A 20,042-nucleotide genomic window follows, 5' to 3' on the forward strand; every position below is an offset into this window, starting at 1 on the left:
AGGCAATTACAAAATGTAAGTAACTATAACATTTTTCAACAATTCTATATTTTAGTATATTATTCATCGATCATTCTTGTAAAAAAGTAAACTTATAACCATTAAGACATTCAATTATAGTGAAGTAAATAGATGAATAAGATTTTTCAAAAAACATTAATACAACTACCATTTAATCCAACGGTCAAATGGTTTCAGATTTGAATGACCTTTGAAATAAGACTTAAAAATGTACAGTTCGATCTCGAATTAGGATGTGAAGTGAACTCTACAGAAGGTCACTTAAATAAACTTATTTGAAAGAAACGGAGACTGTAGAAATGAAAAGCAGTGAACGATGCATACAATCCAGCTAATGTAGTTTGAATGTTGGAGCATTTCAAAGACTTCCACACTTGTTTCTTCTCTTTGTATAATTGCAATAAGGTATGAACTGAGTTATTTTGCAGCATAGCAACACAGAAAGACATGTAGAGAAGGAGAGAGAGAGAGAGACAGAGTGAAATAAAAAATGGGGTTGAGAGCAAGAGCAGCCGGAGCCTTACCAAACCTCATCCGGACCCTCCGGAAAGAAGCCCACAACCCAATAGTCACTCCCATATCTCAGGCGCACCTTCTCTCTCTACGATCATATCAATCTCATCAACAATATCCCCAACGACCAGCTTCGCTTTAAGCGGTACCTGCCTACTCCTTAATTAATTTTTTATTAATTTTGATTACTCCCTAATTAATATCACTTTTAGCCACTAATTATTACAATTTTTTCATTTGTGTTGGTGAAGTTACACAGAATGGATTCACAGTGAATGGTGTGGATTATGAAGGAAGCTTGCTTTGTGTTGGCAATATGTTAATGTCTTGGGCTCCCACCAAATTCTCTGATGTCACTCCTCATAGGTATTTGCTCTCTACTTTCTTTCCCTTTTTCTTTCATTATACATGAAAACTTTGCGATATCATGGATAGTGTGTTGATATACTTGTCCCAACACAATGTACCGCCATGTTATTTAAGTGCATTTTCTGCCAATTTCGGGTTTAGACAGAGCATTGGTAAGAAAAGGGAAGGGTGTGGCTCAAGATTGCTCTTATTTTTCTGTGGAAATTATACCGAATAATCAAATTGGCATAAGACATTGGGTTACCTACTTGCCTTTGTGGTACACATTATGTCATTGATATGCCTGTGAATATATTCACTAATTGAGTTGAGCAGTGAGCTAGCAGTCTAAATTTCTTCTACATTGTTGTGATGCAGCTTTTCAATCTTCCAACTTGTGCAGCCTATACCTTGTAAGTTTCAAACTTCGGGTTTAGGTTGGCCTTAGTCAATTACTTTAGGTAGACACATAGGTGGAATTCAGAGGAACAAATTTCCTTTCTTTAAAAAACACCAAGTCAATATGCGACCAGTTCCTTTGTACAAAACATGGGCAGACAGCTTAGAATACCTCGAACATTCTGACACTAATAATCTAACATTCTCATGATAACACCCAAAGAAAACCAAAAGGGTCTTGGATCTTCAAGTAACTGAACCGAAAACCTTTTTATAACTATAGGCTACAGGGAATATTGTTCTTCACATAGCATGTGACCAAGAATAAGCACGTCAATATACATCCTTTTATTGTTAACTTGTAGCATTGTGATCATGTTTCATCCTTTGCATCCAAATCTGAAATAGTGTTGAACTAGTAGTACATGTCATTCTGATGGGAAATTAAAATGTCAACTAAACTGATTCAATCATGGGGTTCTTTTAATTTGCCTTCCAAACAGATTTTCTTTTCCTCATCTCCCCTGATTTGTATGGCTCTTAAAATGATTCTAATAAAAACAACGTAGAAAATTGTAAGAAATTCTGGTGCATAGAAAGAGAAATGTAGACTGCCTCAAAAGTTGTTGCCTCTTACAGATTTTGTTGATTTCTGTGATGAGTTTCGGGCAATGAAAATTCGAAGATGAAAGGGTATCACTTTTTCATTAATTTTTGGATCTCTTTACAAAGTTGAAAAATTGCAGATGTAATTCCTTTTTTCTTCATGTATGTTGGTATCCGTTACATCTTGTGATGACGCTGGAAACAATAAGTCACTCTTTATTTATAAAATATTGCAGTGATTAGTTTGATAATTTATTTCAGAGATTTTGATTCTCGCCTGTGGGAGAAACATTGAACCTGTAGATCCTGAACTAATATGCAACATTTGTTCTACAGGAATGAAGTTAGAAGCCGTTGACTCGGTATACTTCATCCGTGTGTCTGTTTTATTTCCCTTTCTTACACATTATTCTTTTGTGGTCACTTAATTTCTGATTGATATGAAAATTTGATGATGCCAATTCAGGTGTTTTCCTTTGCTTAAACTGATGCCAGAAGGGATGAAACTTAAAGAAGTAAAACGTTTAATTTGAGTGGGAAAATGGAGAACTTGATTTAGCTCCAATGCCCCTGTTCTCAATTTCAAATCAAATCACTTGCTTATGCGCTGCATAGTGTTTAAGTCCCAGCATTGGCAAATTATAAATTCTGTTGGGTGGTTTCACAAGCAAGTCTGTTAAATGGAGATAAGTGTTCTCTTGTTTCAAAGGTTGGAAGTGTCTACCATTTATTGTCATTTGGGTGGGTTGGGTTCAATCGCATTAACAGTACTTCAACCCAACCTAACCCGCCTATAGAATGGGTGGACGGGTTTTTTCCCAAAAATAAGTTTTCAATGTTTAGAACCCAACATATCGGTTGGGTTGGTCATTAGACTCGCTAAAATGCCCACCCCTGCTTGAAACAAGTCCAGGGTCCTACTCAATGACAGTTAACATTTTGAGTTACCTGTGAAGGCTTTCTATATGCAGAGTTACAATTTGTATTGAGATTCTTTAACCACATTTTACATTTCTTAGTTTTTTACTGCCATGTAATCTGGGATTTATTTATTTATTTGTTAAAGAGTATTTTCCCCCTCTATTAGTTTCAAGTTGGTCTTCACGTCTAATTGGTTACTTATGCAAACTTTTTTATTTAACAAAAATTAGGAAAACTTTGGTTTATGATCTCCATAGTCCCTAGTATTCAGAGTCCTTTTGTATTAGGACGTATCCTGACTGCAGCTGTTTTCTGTGTGAGGCCAAAACCTACTATGTTTCTTCAGTTTATTTCCTTGTTCGATCTTGAACGCATTCTACTACAAGCCCTGTACTAACTTGCTCGACTTTTACCTGAGATGTTATGTGAACTTTAGTTAGTGTCCAGTAAAATAATAGTCAAAGTTCAAGTGTCGGCTCTTATTTAGTTTCAACTAGAAATTAGGCCCGCGCGTTGCCGCGGAAATCAGCTATTTCTGGCATAATCAAATGAATAAAACACATTTAAGTCGAATAAATTCGACACAATTATGAACAAACAAATGGATACATGAGTGAATGAGGTCGATAAAATAAGCAGTTTTGCTTTTATATGCATTGAAGTGAGTGGGCATATAAACACATTGTACAATGAGTGGAAAAAAACTGAACGTCTTTGATTAGAAAGAGATGGTTTCCAAAAAAGTTCTGTTCCCTTAAGAAACAGAAGAAATATAAGCAACATGCAGTTCACACATATTTTGCCCTTTTAGTTAAAGATGGCAAAATATGTGTATTTTCCAGGTACCGTGAAGCATTGGTAATAAATTGATCATTCTCTTTGTTCCTGGGGCCAGGTCACAACTTCTTAAACAAAACTATAAGCCTGAATTGCTGATGAAGTACATTAAGGGCACGTTTGTTTGACAGGATTCGCTGGGACTGGACTGGACTAGACTATAGTCCGGTGTTTGGTGGGCACCGGGATTAGCTTTAATGAGCTTAGGTGGGATTCGCTAGGACTAAGGGGGGGCTTAGCCGTTCTTCACGAGGGACCCCAATTTCGGGCGGACTCGTAAGCCAGAGAAACCATCGACAGATTTTCTGCGTCTTCCCACATCCCACATCCCACATCGTCCTCATCTCTGCGTCTGCCCTCGTCGTCATCCTTGTCGTGCTCCCACATCGTCCTCACGCTCATCGTCGTCCTTACAGCATCTGGTCGCTGTCATCTGCCTCAAGTTGGTAAGCTTCGAATCTTCGATTTTTTTCGTCGATTTGTGTGGATTTGTTTGTGATATTAACTGAGGTTTATTTGATTTTGTTGTTTTGGGTTTGAGAAATTCATAATATACAAGTGGATTTGCAATGGAACAAATTAGGGTTTTGATATTTAGGTGAAATTGAGATTAGAATTTGGGGTTTTCATAAGATGAAATTGAGATTAGTCTCAGGTGTGTGCTCTCTGTGTGTGTGTTTGTGTGTACTGTGTGTAATTTGTTTGTGTGTTTGTGTGTGTGTGTGTGTGTGTGTGTAATATGTGTGTAACATGTGTAATCTCTGTGTGTGTGTGTGTAACCTGTGTGTGAGTTGTGTGTGTAAAATGTGTGTGTGTGTGTGTAATATGTGTGTAACCTGTGTAATCTCTGTGTGTGTGTGTGAGTTGTGTGTGTAAAATGTGTGTGTAATCTATCCGTGTGTGTGTGTCTGTAATATGTGTGTAACCTGTGTAATCTGTGTGTGTGTGTGTGTGAGTTGTGTGTGTAACCTGTGTGTGAGTTGTGCGTGTAAAATGTGTGTGTAATCTGTCCGTGTGTGTGTGTGTGTAATCTGTGTTTGTGTGTATGTGTGTGAGTTGTGTGTAACCTGTGTGTGTAAAATATGTGTGTGTGAGTTGTGTGTGTAAAATGTGTGTGTGAGTGTGTGTGTGTAATCTGTCCGTGTATGTGTGTGTAATCTGTGTTTGTGTGTGTATGTGAGTGTGTGTGTGTGTGTGTGTGTGTGAGTGTGTTTGTGTGTGTGTAACCTGTGTGGGTGTGAGTGTGTAACCTGTGTAAGTGTGAGTGTGAGTGTATGAATGTGTTGCACTCTGTCCGTGTGCGTGTGTGTGTGTGTGACTGTGTTTGTGTGAGTGTGTGTGTGTGTGTGTGTGTGTGTGTGTGTGTGTGTGTGTGTGTGTGAGTATAAAAACGGAGTGTGTGTGTGAGGGTAAGAGTGTGTTGCACTCTGTCCCCGTGTGTGTGTGTGTGTGTGACTGTGTTTGTGTGTGAGTGTGAGTGTAAGTGTGAGTGTGAGTGTGTGTGTGTGAGTGTATGAGTGTGTTGCACTCTGTCCCCGTGTGTGTGTGTGTGACTGTGTCTGTGTGTGTGAGTGTGTGTGTGTGTGAGTATAAAAACGGAGTGTGTGTGTGAGGGTAAGAGTGTGTTGCATTCTGTCCCCGTGTGTGTGTGTGTGTGACTGTGTTTGTGTGTGAGTGTGAGTGTGAGTGTGAGTGTGAGTCTGTGTGTGTGTGTGTGTGACTGTAAAAACGGAATGTGTGTGTGAGTGTATGAGTGTGTTGCACTCTGTCCCCGTGTGTGTGTGTGTGTGTGACTGTGTTTGTGTGTGAGTATGAGTGTGAGTGTGAGTGTGAATGTGTGTGTGTGTGTGTGTGAGAGTGTAAAAACGGAGTGTGTGTGTGAGTGTATGAGTGTGTTGCACTCTGTCCCCGTGTGTGTGTGTGTGACTGTGTTTGTGTGTGAGTGTGTGTGTGTGTGTGTGTGTGTGTGTGTGTGAGTATAAAAACGGAGTGTGTGTGTGAGGATAAGAGTGTGTTGCACTGTCCCCGTGTGTGTGTGTGTGTGTGTGTGTGACTGTGTTTGTGTGTGAGTGTGAGTGTGAGTGTGTGTGTGTGAGTGTAAAAATGGAGTGTGTGTGTGAGTGTATGAGTGTGTTGCACTCTGTCCCCGTGTGTGTGTGTGTGTGTGACTGTGTTTGTGTGTGAGTGTGAGTGTGTGTGTAATCTGTGTTTGTGTGTGTGTGTGTAATCTGTGTTTGTGTGTGTAACCTGTTTATGTGTGTGTGTGTGACTGTGTGAGTGTATGAGTGTGTTGCACTCTGCCCGTGTGTGTGTGTGTGTGAGTGTGTTTGTGTGTAAGTGTGAGTGTGAGTGTGTTTGTGTGTGTGTAACCTGTTTGTGTGAGTATGTGTGTGTGAGTGTATGAGTGTGAGTGTGTGTGAGTGTTTGACTGTGAGTGTGAGTGTGAGTGTGTGTGTGTGTGTGTATTTTGCACATTTGTCCCTGCAGATCATACTGACATAGCTAACGAACTTGAAGAAATGGGTCTTTCTCCTATGGATCAAATTGATGCATTGTCTCTTATTTTGGATAAACCAAAAAATGCGGGAGTCTTCAGGGCAATCAAACCGGAACTCAAGAAAGTGTTCGTCCAAAGGTTTTTAAGAGACAATGCAAGTGGATGAGTATATTATGTGGTGCCTTTTGACGTGAATGTATTTTATTAATCGTACAATCTTATGTTATGGCTTATAACTTAACTTTGCACTATAAAGTATTTTGGCTAATGTTAACTAGGATTTTGTAAATTATGGACATCTACTTTGGAATGCTATACTTCACTGGCATTTTGTAAAATATCATGGATGAAAGTTTAGTGAATGATGTTTTAAGAGTCAATCAATGGCAAAGATTGACTTGTCACAAGTATCTTCTTATGTACTTGTATTTGTTGAAGTTGCATGTATTGGGCACTATTCTTTTTCTTCTTTTGGGTGATAGAGTTTAAACCAAGCTACATTTGCAAATTAAACTCAACTATTTATAAATAGTATGCCCCAACTATAGTATGTCCCAATTCTATTAGCAAGTAATAGAAACAAAACAATTGTCCTCTTTTTTTAAGATTCATAATATACATGGCAAAAATATGTTCCAATTAACCCATATCATGAGTTTTGTAGCATTACTCTATTACACAATGGCAAAAATTTGTAGTCCTACTCTAAGCAAACACATATCTGGTGAACAGTTCTTTTTTTATTATCCTGCTTCTTAGTCCGAGACTGCACCAAACGCTTCACTAAGTTAAACGCTTCACTAAGTTAGTCCAGCTTAGTCCAGTCTAAGCTAGTCCAGCTTAGTCCCTGCAGCTAGTCCAGTCCGAGACAGTCCGGCGCAACAAACGCACCCTAAACATATTCATGCTCAACCACAATGGCGGCGAAGAATTCTGTGGGATTCAACATGAGAAAAAAGAAAAGAGAATATCCAGTAGGTATACTAATTAATAACGCCTTCAAAAACTTTAGTTTCATACGCAGCAGACTAAGTTCAACGAAATGACTCCAATTCTTTAAAATTCTTACTTCTAACCATTCTGCTGCTCCTGCTGGTTTCCAGGCCGCTAAACCACCGTTCTTACTCTACAATGAGCCATAAAAATGAGATTTTTAATGAGCCGAGAGACCTAATAGACCATGCAGTGAAGAATAAATGTCTTGAAATGCTAAAAGGTTTTTAAAGGCAGCCATGCATTAGATCCAAATTTGATTACGGCAGGGAAACAAAATGCAAGTCAAACTCATATAATATTTGCTTTTATATACATTCAAGTGAGCTGGCATAAAAACACATTGTACAATGAGTGGGAAGAAACTGAACATCTTTGATTAGAAAGAGATGGTTTCCAAAAAAGTTTTGTTTCCTTAAGAGACATATAGTTCACACATATAATGTGTCCTGCAGTGTAGGCAGCCATTTCAACAGGTAATTAAAAACATAAAGTGTTGAGGACTTGTTCAAGTAGCTAATTTTGTAACCACAACTGTTCAAAGGCAACCTGCATTGGTTCCATTATAATATAACATAATAGAAACTCTCAGCATTAAACAGTAAGAATGCATAGGGTCTGATTCTTAAGGCATACAAAAGGAAAATTCTTAGAAATATAGAACATATAAGTTGGAATAGGTTTAACAATAGTTTATTTCAAAACATGTGTGGAACACGTAAAAGAAGACAAATATAGGGAAGGAGATATGGCAATCCATAAAAATAAAAGACCAGCATAACTAAGTAATTCTAGAATACCATACCTCAACAGCAGTGCGGCCTCTTAAAACCCGCCCTTTATCAATTCCCAAAGTGAGAAATTCAGTGTTGTGTTTCCCTTCTTTATTAGTAAAATATATATCAGGATTCTTTTGGCCAATTTCTGTCACCCAGTGAGGAAGTGGGATATGTACATCATCCCCGACATTGCCTCCACAATCGTGGAATGACATCACGACCTACACCAATATACAGTAGGACAATGCACACCATATCCAACATGCATATTCAAAGAAAATATGTAAAGCAGAAAATCTGTCTTTTTTGAAATGAGTTTTAACTGATAGTCTCACAAACTAATTTACAAAAAGGAAAGCTAGCAGTGGGTTACTTTTCAGCAATCTGCTCAAGACTATTATGCCCCTTACCTAAGACAACAGTCAGAATAAACTTATTTTATATACAATGCAAGCCAAAAGAAGCAAAACCCTCAGCTAAAATCAAATGAACTTGCCGAAAAGAGAAGTACCTACTTCATCCGGGTTTTGATTTCAGATTTCTGGGTTTGTTGTAAATCCTCCTCTTTTCGGCCTGCCGATCTCTCTTCACGGCAGAGTCAGGCCTCTTCGTGGCAACCTCACAAACAACGGAATGTCGAACCGGCCTCTGATGTGGGCTCACAGCCACATACCCTGAAAATAGTCAAGAACCTGCCCCAACAATTAAAAACAGACGAAGACAACATGATTGAAGACCACAGATTGGAATTAGAAGTGATCTAATTTTGGGAAAACCATATAGAAGTTACCTGATGCACTGAGGAATCGTTTTTAACCAGCTTCGACACGGCCTTCATGCTTATATGAGAGAAAGCTGAAGTTATAATCCTCCAATGGTGCCCTGCAACCGCAGTTTCATAACTCAAGCCCACATGTGAATAGCCAATGTTTTTCTTCTGTATGTAGAACCAAATTGCACTGCATATTCCTATGAAACAACTTGTGGCTGGTTTGTCCAAGATCTCAAAAACCAATGGCCTACCCATCTGTGCCAACCCTTATTTCTCAAGGATGTTTTGAACTTAACCTATACTATCTCAAAACCACAACTTCCACAACTGCAGTAAGCTGCAGAAGAATCAAGACCACTTTTGCACTACCAAACATGGGTTTAGAATTACCCAGATCAAATACCTTCAATAAAATGTGATGATTCACAACACCTACCACCCAAAATGTGCACAAAACACCAACCCTAGAAATAGGAAGGGAACTTTGGGATTCAATCCAAAATCACCTCTCTAACGAATTTAATAAGTTCAGGGATTAGGTTCCTGAAAGATAATTAGATCAAAGTAATTAGAGTTTTGCAGACATGGAACTTACTTATTCACAATTGTATAGGGAGTGATAAAGGTCGAAAAAGACTGATTAGAACCATAAAATGTATGAAAATAATAAGGGAAAATGTAATATTGGGGAAATTTGTTAAGAATTGTTGTGAATGAAATCAATTTGGATTCAGAGAACAATCTAAAATTAGGGTTTTCATTTTCAAGTCAGATAGAGAGTGACAGAAATAAACCGAGATCAACACATGAATGGACTTAAATTTGTAATTGCGTAAAACCCCAAATCAGTGAAATACCTGAGTAGTGAGAGTGAGACGAAGGCAGATGTTGTGCTGTGGAGGAAGCAGATGGCTGTGAACCAATTGAATCCTCAATGGTTTCTGGGAAATGCAGCTGGAATGTCGAGAGATGGATTGCCCCGATGGGTAGGGCATTTCTCCTAGTCCTACAGCATTCCATGTCCAATGTTGAGATAGATAGACAGATGCTGGATGGTCAAACAGTGAATTTGTTGGAGATAGTTGGAGTAAGGTACACCCATTATTTTGAATGTATGTTTGCCTAATTTGTATTGCTCCCCCTACGGTTGAGAATTTCAGATGCAGAGCAAATAAATGAAGACGTAGTTTTTAAGTCGACGTTTTCATCTTTCAGTACAAAGCCTAGGAATACAAAATTTTCGAGGAATTTAATTTCCCTTCTATGCCATGGAGGGGTGCCGAAAGATTATTTCATGGAGTTATTGATGAAAGATCTGGAAAATACTCGTGGTGTTTTCTGCAATAGGCATGCAGCAGCCAAAGATAATCTGATATTTATTTCGTAGCTTACAAAAAGATGCAAACTTTTGCTATACCATTAAAAACCAGGTTGGTAACCCATAATCTCTAAGCAGCCAAAGAAGAAAAAACAAAAACTAAGATATTGTATGCACATTTCAACTGCCTTAAGATAAAGCAATGACATAGAATTGAATACAAAACCTGCAAAATTGGGCAATTAGAAAAATTAATTCTTTTGATTATGAATATTCAATTAGATTCATTTTAAATAAGAACCAAACAAAAAATGCACGTAAAAGCAAGTTATGAAGATTTAGAGAGCAAAGAGGAAATGAAATAGACCTCGCATGAGTAGTAGTACTGCAGTTTGTAGAAGTTGCCCAGTCCTTAGTCTCGTCAATTAGATTAATATTAAATAGGACCCACTGCTGCTGTTTTTTCGAAGTGGGACAATCGGCTCCTAACGTTTCCCCAATACAAAACTCTTAAAATATGATTATATATCAGAATTCACAAACAAAGTCAGAGAAAACATGATGATTATTGAGCTAGTATTGAATAATGGGTATAAATTTAAAACTTTTGGATGCTCAGCCTTGTTTCCAGATGAAATTAAGCATCCTAAAAAACCAATGATTTAAGATCCAAGAAGTTCCCAACTCCAGCACCGTTATGTGACCAAAAAACTTTACCAAGTGAGCACCGAAGCAGGCCATTATACATCTACTCATAGTTGACTGAGTTATCACTGCTTCAAATAAAGGAGAAAGGAAGAAGGATATTCAGTTGTAGTCAGCCATTCTCAGAGAAAGAGTCTTCCACACCATAGAATTTGAGAAATACTAACCAGAATTAATGTTAGCTAATGCATACCCCTGCATCAAATCAAGTTAGAACATCTATTTTATATCGTAAAACAATGTGTAATCCTGAAAACTAAAGTAGATATATCATAATCTAGCAATAGTATTTTCCGTAACAAATTTTCGATGATGTTCCGCTGATAAAGCTTAGTTAATGAAATATGCATTGAAAATGCAAACTTTAAAAACATGTCAAGGACTGTAAATACATTATCATCTGAGTGTAACTAAGAAGCAATCTGCATAATCGACTTCTATGGAATTTGAACTTATGAAATGTGGAGTGAAGACCTGAATGTAACAGTAGACAATAAAACTATGCACAGTATAACCTAAATCCGATATGTTGCATTCCACACACACACACAGATATGTCTAAATATATAGATGACCCACAGAGATTAACACCATGCGGAGGTGTGCACGCGCACACACACATAAAATATACATGCATAAATTTTTCAGACAATAATACTTCACAACATAAGTTGCAAGCTGGGACTATTTGGTCGACTCAAAAGAAATTGATGGGTTAGAAAAAACACAAAAAATACAGAGACGGATGTTCTTATGTCGTTCTCCTCTTACGTCGACAAAACACACACCTGTGTTTTAATGCTCCAATACTCAATGAAGGCACCAGGCAAGAAGAAGCTCAAGGCTGGAATTCCAAAGAGAACAATCTATAAAGCAGACCACAAAAATTAGACAAAACCCAAAAAATAAACAGTTAAAAAACCCCTAAAATGAAAAAAAAAACTAAATTTGCAGAAATGTCACAGCTTGTACCCTATCATATCCAAGTTGTCGTACATCCTCGAGCCTTTGTGTTCATATGTGCTTTCTCAATTTGAGTGTAAACCCCCAAAATAAACTGCAAAATTCTAGAAATGGTAAAATGAACTGCAAACCCATCAATCATTTCTCAAAATAAACTGCAAATCACAAAATTACCTACCCCAAATCGGCCGAAGAATTCACCAGGAAACCAAGGCTTTTATGGGCTTAAATTTCCTTCGAATTGGGACCAAATTCACGGTTTTTTCAGCAAGAGGTTGTTGTGCTTCGTAGTTTCTGAGAGGGAGAATCGAAGAGATTTCTAACGGCTTGGTGGTTTTATTACATTTCCATGGTGCTCTCCATCTCTGTGTAGCCATCGATATATTTCTTGCCAAAAACGGCATTTTTTGACCCCAAATGTCTTAAATGGTTGGACCAATGTCCCTATCTTTCCAAACAGTTAAAGCTCTCTCTCTCTCTCTCTCTCTGGAAAACAATGGTGATAAGTGATTTTTGAAATCCACATACATAGAGTGCATTAGATGGTGATGGTGAAGTACATTATTTAGCTTCAATATCAAATGGCCACTTAGTACTACGGTCTAGTAGTATTCCTCTTCACTTGTAAGTGAGAGGTCTTAGGTTCGATTCTCGCTAAACGCGAGTTTGAACCATATTATTGCTAGCCCATTGTGAGGCTAAGCTCACCCCCTCCCCTTAATGTAGATAATATCACTTGTTAAAAAAATGAACCATTTTAGTCCTATGACGACTCTTTTGGCCTATATGTTTGAAATATTATAATATTCTGACTAAATAATGTGAACTTTAAAAGCTTGGACAGCTTTTTGATTATTAACCAAAGACAAAAACTTCTATGTTCTTGTGACCCGAATCACAACATTACATTGCATCAAAATAAAAATCACGTGACCATGCATATATATTATGATTTATCTAGAAACCTTTAGCATTTGATGATTTGAAACTTGAAAGGAGCAATATCCAGCCCATGCATTACTGCATGGTTTAGGTATTGAAAAAGTAAGATGATAGTGGCACATCCTTTATAGGTTTTGAAATGTAAGCTTTTTAGTTTGGGAAAAGATTCTTGCTTGAACAGGTATTAAAGATCGTGCAGACAATGTTTCTTCCTTAGGGTACTGTGATTTGCAAACATGGGATTAGCACCCAATACTCAACTCATTTTAACTAATATGCGTTAAAAACAATCATCCACTAAATCCCTATTTCAATGAAAAAAACCAAAAATTACTCATAATGAAGACAAATAAGTTGCAGGGTTTATTAGATTAGCACATAATATTGCAATATCAGACTCCACCTAAGGTCAGTGGCTCAACGACGCATCAAAAAACAGCGTAAGAAGCTTTGAGAACTACATATTATAATTTCTTGAAAGGTGAAACAATACCTTGATGGCTAATGCTCTGTCGAAGCTTTGAATGGCACTATCAGGCTCCCCAAAGTTTAACTGTGTTCTACCAAGGGTAACCCAAGCCTGAACATATGATGGCAAGTGAAGTTAGGACAAAAGAAAATCATTACACAACCAAAGAAAATATGAGAGGAAATTGCCTAGTTATGAATCATAACGGCATCTGCCACAATTATCACCATATGCATGCAAGTGAAAGTACCCATCAACACAGATCTGAGTTTCAGGGACCATTAAGGATGATGGCTGAACCTTTATCTTTTTCATTAGTAACACACATAGATTACAACAGAATTTATCATAAAGAAAAAGAACTAATGGGAGGAGTCAAATTTAAAATGCTAATTGCATCAAAGATTTCACAAAGCATATGAAAATTTCCCCTCCCAATTTTCCTAGAGCAATGAGCACCATCATAACTTGGCACATGCACATGAACAAATAATAAGGTGACAACCATTTCAGAAGTACGAAATTTTGACATACCTCAGCCCATGAAGGCTCGAACTCAGTAGCTCCTGCCAATTAGCTCCTGCCAATTTTAATCAACAGATAAGTACAATAAAGCACTTGCAATTGAACCAGAGAAATTGCAATCGCATAAAATTAAGCTTGAAAAAAGTATATTGCGCGTGCAGCTTCTGGAAAGTGTGAAAATCCAAATTCCAACTCATACGATCATAACTGCAAAAGAGATAACAAAATTGATTTCCCGAATTCATCAAACATTGAGAATTCATAACAAAATTGTGGAAAACAACTTCAACCTCCACTACAGCATTCATATTCCTAGTCTTTAAATTAAAAACCATAAGATTCCAACTTTCGTCCAAAAAAGAAAGGTAAAACAATAATGTAAAAGAAAAAGCATACATTATCGAACCCAGCAATGTTCTTGTTCTTCACAAAGAATTCCGCTGGTGATTCTGCAGAAAAATTGAAAGCATGGCTAATGAATATTCAAACTAAAACATGCATACAGAAAACGAAGGCGGAGAGAGAGGAGAGACAGGAGAGAGAGAAACTCTGTTCGAGAACACTATCTTTGGGCTTTCTGGGCGTCTTCGATTGGCGTTTCTTAGGCTCCGTCTGGCTCTTGCTGCTCCCTCGAGCTTCCATTTCAAAGTGCCAATCAAATCTTCGCCCCCCAAAAAAAACTGTCGATCCTCTTCGAATAGATTGATCGATTCTAGAGACAGAGAAATGAGTAAGACGAAGGGGCGAGAGAAGGGTGACGGCGGCGAGAGGAGGATAGGATGGAGGCGAGACCGTCGTTCTCGCGGGGTCTGCGAGACGGAAGAGGCAAGGACTGTATTTTTCCAGACTTTAATCACAGAGAATCGGTCAAAGCGAGGGAAATTATGTTGATGTTTCATTTAATCGCCAAATACTGAATAAGGTTCTCAAGGTTTTTCATTGAAAAATTGACACAGTTTAAAGGCATTACTCTAAAGATGCTTTGCAAGTATGAAAACGTGACCAAGTTGATATCAATCACAAATCCAAATGAATGTTAAATAATGAAGCAAAACACTAAAACGAACAGGGTTTAAGAGGTTTAAAAACTGTGCGTTAAACCTAATAGCATATTCTCAAGAGCTTCATAGAGAGCTCTTTTGTTTCTCTTTGTCAACCACTGCAAGGATTGCAATTCAAATTTAATCAAAATAATTCATTTCGCATTCATAATAAACCCGAAAGTGACTTGATAAGATGAAATTAACCCAATTACGTGTGAAAGGAAACCTTTCCAATTAAATGAATGAAATATTTGATGTGGATCAAAACCAAAACCAAATGAAAACAAATATCGACAACTGCCCAAGTTGGTGTTTGCCCCAAAGGTCTTCCTCCTCCTCCTCCTGCCATCCTTTAATTGAAACCCTAATTTTCCTTACTACTAAATAATGCTATTTTCGATCTATTTCTTTCGGTGTGTAAACTTTACTAATTCTCGATAATTTTCAATCACTTCCACTGTAATTAAAATAAGTACTGAGTATATCCACACTCATAAAAACACAAAATTCAGTTTTCCATTCTAAAAAATGAACGAAAGCACATACTCCAAGTCAATGTTCCTACTGTATTCATTAATCCAACGATGCATCAAATATAAAAATTAAATTATACCTCTAATTTATAACCTTTTGATCTTGCTTCATCTGCAGCTAAACCAAAATTTGGACAATCCCCAATATAATTCCGTCAAAATCCACATAGCAACACCATGTAAGAATCATATTGGGTGTCTACACCCACACTTATCAATGTACACATAAATTTGAAATCTGAATCACTTGGGCTTCAAAAATATTTGCACAGAAATTCGAAAGAAGATGGAACAAAAATTATGACATCAAAGAAGGCCAAAAGTCTTTGTATTCAAGCATTTAATACTCTACAGAAATTAACTAAACACAGCCACATTGAATACCAAACCCACTTACTTACCATCTTATCCAACTCTTATTTCGTAAATTTTTCTGGTAAAGAAGCGTAGTTTATCTTGAGCTCTGCAATAGAATAATTAAATTCTTCTTCATTGCTTTTCAATAGGATCCCTACAATCAAACAAACATAATTACTCTAGTAAATAACTTCAATTTAAAATGCAAAGATATAACAGAAAGGAAAGTAATTAATTAAAAAATAAAACTGTTAAAACAACAGACTGATACACTTAACATGCCAATTTATATACTATATAGCAATACTAAATCAATTAATTTATAAAGATTAGAAATGGATTACAAAAAGCAGAAATCTTATTTGGCATGTATGAAAATGATACACACATTCTTAGCCAATCAGCATGAAAAAGGTGTAGAAAACTAATTTAATTTGTTAACTTTGGACAACTGGAGAGATGAAAGAACTCTTAGTTTTTACTATAAGTATGACAACCATGTGATTTCATTGTTAATTGGGATTGATGTGTGTCATTAGGATTGCCAAAATTAGTGATCTTAGAGTTTGGCAGCCAATGACCGAATTGGACTCAAGTTTATCAACATTTGATTCAACTAAACTAAATTGGATACGCTCATTAGCATAGAAATATGTATACCATATGACAATATTGAATCAAGTTATTTGCAAAGATTTAAAATGCAATGTAAAAAGGAAAAAATTTATTTTATATGTAATAAAATGATTAACAAATTTTTTATTGAGCAGTATAAAAAAGGTATTAAAAACTAACCTAATTTATTAAGTTTGGAAAAATTGGACAGATAAAAGAAAGCTTTTAATCCTTACTATAACTAAAATAACTATGTTATTTCATTATCAAATAGGATTCATACGTGTAATCAGGGTTAAGAAAATCACTGATTAAAGAATCTGCCAGAAATCATCAAATTGGACTTGAACTTACCAATTTCTGATTCAAATAAACTAAGAAAAGGAGTTGGAATCAAACTAACCTCTGTTTTCTATATGCAGCAAACTGCATCTTGTTTTTGCCCTTGTTAACAACATATCTTTCGCTCTGTACACACCAAAAAACAGTAAACACCTCATTCATTACTAACAGCCATTTCAATCAATTAATTATTTAGACAAATTTTTCAACGATTCCGAAGCTCAGACAAAAATTGCATGAGAAAATTGAGATTATATGCAATTGGATGTCAAAGAACCTGAAAATACCATATATCCAATATTTAGTGCTTACACCTAAAAACTAATCTTTATATATACTTTAAAATAATACAGATCAATGTAATCTAAAACATTGGAAATGCATATCAGTCCAAGCCAAGGTCTCAAGTTCTCAGAGTGGGGAATTACTGATTAGAACAGTTAATTCTCTGCTCCTTTTTGGGTATGAACTAATTAGCATAGTAGCCATAAAAATACCAAACAAAAGCTCAATAATTTATGCAATTTGGTCAAATTTTATACAATTTCTAGCAAAACCCAAAACTCAATAATACAAAAGGAACCCAATAGATGATTAAAGCAATTTTATACACAACTTATGCAAGTCCAAAGAAACGCATTTGATCAAACTTACTGAATACTGAAAAAAAAAATTACAATCAAAGTACGGATTAATAACTACCTCAACAACTAACAGAGCCAAAGCCAAACCCTAGAGCTTCGAAGGGCAGAGACGATCACAGAGACAAGAATAGTCCTTATTCCTTCCCACTGCTGCTGCTGCCACTTTCTCTCTCTAAAAACCAATTGGAAATTGTTTATAAAGAGACAGAGAGGAAAGGGCTATGATGATTGGATGAAAGAAGCATGAAAAACTAAAAGACATGTAAGCTTGAATTCGAGTCCCAAATTGAAAATATAAGGGAGGAGTGTAAGGGTGGCTTACCGAGGTCAAGAGAGGTGAGTCTCGTAGGAGAAGTCGACGAACAGTGGCAGGAGCCAGTGCACAGTGAAAGCCTCGCCTGTGTCTCCTGAGCAGAACAGAGTGAGTGATAGTGGTTCTGTGAGATGGAGCGAGTGGTGGTGGTGCTGTAGTCATGTTTTGCCGGAAAATGGAGGCGTTGGTGCGCCTCGGTGTTTACAGAGAAAAGAAAGGGGAGTCCAGGGAGCTAGTGGTTGTTTGATGGAGTTGAGGCTCGCCGGAGTGGCGAGTTGTGATGTGGACTCAGGCCTCTCGGCCTCTAGGTTTTACGGAGAAGGGGAAGATGGTTTAGGGTTGAGAGAGATGGAGGGACGGCTAGGTTTTAGAAAAGATGAAGAAGAATGGGGGTGAGCGGCGCTGGGGCTACAGGTTGAGGGAAATGAAGAGAGAGCAAGAAGAAGTCGAAGGCAGTGAACCCTACGGACAAATTTACCCTTCTAAGTTCTAATAATTACCCTTCCAACCCAGCCCAAATCTGATGGGTTCCTTGTAAATAAGGTGAAATCAAGTGGCAAACAATTGACTGTAGCCATGAACAGTAAGGAACAGTGCCAATTGCAATGCTTTCTTTAGACTAAAGTAATATATCGAGTATTCTTGTTGAGTTTCAATGTAGAGTATTCTTGTTTGGTTTCAGTATATAGAGTATTCTTACTTCTATTGACAAGTTTTGTTGTCACTATTCTGTTTAACCTCTCCGAAGGTGTGATTCTTGGGGCCTGTAGTTCCAATTGGTGGAGAGTGAAAAACCGATTTGGAATTGGTGCTTCATTTCAACCTCTGTGTCGAAATGACAATTGGTGCTCCATTTCATATGGGCTTGATCAGTGGTGGGTTCGACTACCAAGTTCATAATATTGTGTGTTCTTGTTTCAGATAAACGCTATATCGACTTGCAACATACTGAATGAGGAAGGTAGGATTGTGGCTGCTGCACTTTTACCATACGGAGCTGCTTAATGATGCCAGAGACCCAGTGCAAGATGCTTGTTTTCTGCGTTGTAAGAATCACTCTCCTCGATCACTAGGTACATAAAATCTCGAGTAAAACTGATGCATTCATTATGTAACTAGTATCTTTGGGAGCTATGGTGCATCAGTTTTCATCGTCTAGTTAAGGTAGTTTGTTGCAGTTATGCATGCTGAAATCCCGCATTGTATATATGTTAAGCGCATCTATATGCTAATGACTTTGTGGTTAATAATTTTGATGCGGAAGTAAGTGAGAATAATTTCGCTTCGGAGATTTTAATGTCCTCAAAATTTTGCGAATAAAATGATGTTGAAGACCAGGCCAACTCTTACTTGAGCAGTGATCCTTCACATCTTTTCTCATCGTTGCTAAATACTGAAAAGTTCTTCCTACGAGTTGGTGCATGCAACGGCCGTGGCGAAGAATTTCTCGTAAATAATGTCCGATTCGACGATTTTCTTTTCAGGCCGTGACTTTTTCTTCGTTTTTTTTTTTTCCGGCCGTTGATCTTTTTGTTTCCCCCCAGCTCTTGGATAGTTTAATTTGTAACTGTTTATAGTTGTGCAATCTGATAAGCCCACTTCGGATATTCCTCCATCCACGTCAGCACATATTCAAACGGACTCTTCCTCCTGGAGTTTGAGTTCATCTCCAACACTGAAGCGCCACAGTCCATCAGCCACACAACTCTCTCCTATCTGATATACTTTCAACTATTTGTATTTATCTCTTCAATGCAACAAACTGATCCATTGTACTCCTATATATATGAATGAATGAACACTCACTCAATATTGAGTTGAGCTTATACAATTCGAGTCCTATATTTTCAGTTTCAAATCTCTTTTATGGTATCTCAGAGCTGAAAGTCTAACGACCAAAAGCTTCAATTTTTTTTTCAATGACGTCCAGTTCTAGTCCCTCCAACCCCACTGTTCTCTCCTCTCTTCCCAATGCTTCCAACTTTCTCACTATAAAGTTGGACCGTACCAACTATCCCTTATGGCATGCTCAGATGTTGCCCTTGCTTCGAAGCCGGAATTTGGTGTCTTTTGTCGATGGAACCAACAACTGTCCTCCTGCCTTCTTGCAGGATGATAAAGGCGTACTCACTGATGATGATAATCCTGCCTTCGATGCATGGATTCAGCAAGATGCCATGGTGCTTTCGTGGATCAACAGTTTCGTTCATCCTACTGTTCTTGCTTCTCTCATTGGTAAGACAAGTTCATATTCTGCATGGACTTGCTTACGCGAACGGTATGCTTCTTAGTCTACTGGTCGTCTACTACAACTACGTAGTGAGCTTATGAACACCCATCGTGGTGATTCACCTATTGCTGATTTTCTTGACCGTATCAATTGTCTTGCTGATACTCTCTCCCTCTCTGGTTCTCCAGTCTCTGACTCTGATCTTATTGTTATAATTTTAAATAATGTTGGTCCTGCGTTTGAAAGCATCGTTGCTTCTGCACAAGCACGGGATGAGGCTATTTCTTACAGTGCTCTGAAAGCTCTTCTTTTAGGTGCTGAGCGACGTCAAAAGCTCCATACTGTGTTCGAACAAGG

The 20,042-nt window shown here is 37.5% G+C and overlaps 1 long non-coding RNA gene and 1 pseudogene across 1 annotated transcript; one reads left to right on the plus strand and one right to left on the minus strand.

Annotated features, from left to right (window-relative positions):
- The first annotated feature begins 60 nt into the window (after positions 1–60).
- Positions 61–19,240, plus strand: LOC126612555 (uncharacterized; annotated as a pseudogene).
- Positions 6,495–18,082, minus strand: LOC126612556 (uncharacterized). The gene is made up of 14 exons (XR_007619158.1): positions 17,465–18,082; positions 17,201–17,314; positions 16,560–16,624; positions 15,586–15,695; positions 14,005–14,057; positions 13,618–13,815; positions 13,108–13,194; positions 11,682–11,766; positions 10,372–11,575; positions 9,544–9,692; positions 8,705–9,229; positions 8,426–8,606; positions 7,941–8,135; positions 6,495–7,268 (listed from the first exon to the last, which is right to left on the minus strand). It is a non-coding gene; the product is annotated as an uncharacterized LOC126612556 (long non-coding RNA).
- Positions 19,241–20,042: the final 802 nt, after the last annotated feature.

This window comes from Malus sylvestris, chromosome 17 (genome assembly GCF_916048215.2).
Source record: "Malus sylvestris chromosome 17, drMalSylv7.2, whole genome shotgun sequence".
NCBI classification, from domain to species: Eukaryota; Viridiplantae; Streptophyta; class Magnoliopsida; order Rosales; family Rosaceae; genus Malus; species Malus sylvestris.